This window comes from Bison bison, unplaced genomic scaffold (assembly GCF_000754665.1).
Source record: "Bison bison bison isolate TAMUID 2011002044 unplaced genomic scaffold, Bison_UMD1.0 scf7180017864324, whole genome shotgun sequence".
Lineage (NCBI taxonomy): Eukaryota > Metazoa > Chordata > Mammalia > Artiodactyla > Bovidae > Bison > Bison bison.
In genome coordinates, this window is record NW_011494896.1 from 1324003 (window position 1) to 1326575 (window position 2573).

The following is a 2573-nucleotide window of genomic DNA, read 5'->3' on the forward strand; positions in this document are numbered from 1 at the left end:
AGGAGGAGAAGGGGACGACAGAGGATGAGATGGCTGGATGGCATCACCGACTCGATGGACGTGAGTCTGAGTGAACTCTGGGAGTTGGTGATGGACAGGGAGGCCTGGTGTGCTGCGATTCATGGGGTCACAAAGAGTTGGACACGACTGAATGACTGAACTGAACTGAACTGAATATTGTAATAATAAGTGATATTTTACAAATGAGAAGACTTAGATCAGTACAGGATAATCATTGATTCAAAGTCAGGTAACTCGTTAATAACAGGACTGGGTCTAAAACTCAGGTCACAGCTTCTTCTCTATAGTCTACTCTTTTGAGCTATCTTGGGAGAGTTCTCTTTCCTTTCCAGGAGCTGATGGTGCTGATATTATAAACCACAGTCTAGAAAAATCATTGTGTTATTTATTTGTTATTGTACATGTGCTTCTCTCTGACAAGGATATTTTTAGTCAATCGGGTCAACTAATATTTTTGAACACTTAATGTCTGCCAGGTGCTGAGCTGGGTGCCAGGCATACAACAATGAATGAGATTAATCCCAACCACAAGGAATTTACTGACAGTGTCCATAAGAAGGCTAGGCATCAAATGGGCATTGAATTCCTCTCCCCTTCTTTGGTGACCTTCTTTTCATCAAAGATCAGATTCAAGTGCATCTTCTCTTTGAAGCTTTCTGGGCAGAGTTAGTTATTTTCTGTGCTTCTATTATGCATGACTCACCACTGTGTTATCAACTGAGAACAGACTTTTATTTTAATACTTTAGTTAGCAGTGTTTCCTGCCACTCCTCTCACCCGCGCTTCCCAACTGGGTGGTAAAGAACTCAAGGGCAGGCTTTTTCATTCATCTGTTTTTTTTTTTTTTTAACTTTTGACCACACCCTTCAGCATATGGGACCATAGATCCCTGACTAGGGATCAAACCCACACCCCCTACATTGGAAGGCAGAGTCTTAACCACCGAGCCACCAGGAAAGTCCCCTTACTCATCTTGATAGCAGCTTCAGGACCTAGCACAGTGCCTGGCACATAGGCAATAAGTATTTGAATAAATGCAACTGATCCTGAGAGAAAAGAATGGAAAGTTCCATTTCTGTACACTGTATATCCACTTGTGGTTTTGTAATTTAAAATGGCTTTCCCTATTTTAATGATTTTAACTTTATGACTGGCAAAAATCCATTTCTCTTATTTGAACTAGTGGCCGGTACAAATGGAAAGAGACGTAAGCGTTTGCCAGCTGTTATTAATTATACTTAAAGCCTATTCAAAAATATTGAGAAAATCCATCTTTTGCTCCAGTTTATCTGAGTTGACAATCTCCACAACCTAAACCCACTAAAATCCACACCTCCAAATTCATTTAATTCTGCTTAACCTATGACTACAGAAATTGAGTCCCTAAAGAGTCTCAATTTCACAATTTGGCTAACTCTAATTCTTTAACCTTTATAAAATTCTTTTTGAATAACTGTTGACAAGCCAGGTATCTAAGTTGCAAGAAAAAGAAATCAAAATTAGTTCCATATTTATGTGGGGAGGAAAAGGGCTGTGGTCCCTGGAAGGAGGAAACAGTTTCCCTTCTTAGAGCTTGACTACCTTAGAGTTAGATGCTTGGGAAAATCCATAATCTCCAGGGGTAAACAGCCACGTGATCTTTGTAACCAGAGTCCTAACATAGAATGGGCAGAGATTTTTTGAAGGCCAGGATGGGGAGAGTGGCTTGAATGTTGTAATTTCAGATCTTCAAGGAGTTTTTTCAAGGGTAGTTTTGGTTTGGGGGGAATGATCTAAATGGGCAAGGTTAAATTATACTGATGGGCTTCCGAGGTGGCTAACAGGTAAACAATCTGCCTGCAGTGCAAGAGACGGTGGGTTCAATCCCTGGGTGGGGAAGATCCCGTGAAGGCAGGCATGCAAGCCACTTCAGCATTCTTGTCTGGAGAATCCCAAGGACTGAGGAGTCTGGAGAGCTACAGTCCACGGGGTCGCAAACAGTCGGACACAACTGAAGTGCCTTAGCAAGATATTCTGTACTAAACCGGACCAATTTCTAAAATGGAAATTTGACAGCTCCAACTCCAGAAACCTAAACTTTTCTGCAGCATGGTATCAAAAGTTGCCTTGATTATGGGTGGAGATATATCTCTGCAGTTGAAGATGACTTTGGAGAAATATTTCCTTTAAGGTGTGGGTGTAAACTCCCTTAGCCTGTATGGGATTGTTTATTTTCATAGAGATGGCTTGTGCTTCCTGTTTAAGGAGTTTCTCACAGGAGACCAAGGAGTGAGGAGTTTGGGATGACAGGGAAGCTACAGTTCTGGGTTTTTACTCCATGTGAAGAAAAATGCCAGGAAAAGAAACGGGGACTGGTGGAAGCTTAGTACAAAAAGAGGGGCCTGTGATTATCTCACATGTGGTAATACTCAAACACAGACCCGGTGAATGTCGCCCTATAGGATCTTTTGCTCTGCTGAGATGATCTCTCAGAGGCCGCAGGAGCAGACCTGACCCCGAGAGCAGGGACGGCTGGAGTTTCCTCAGAGGAAGCGGACAGGAAACGGGGGTAG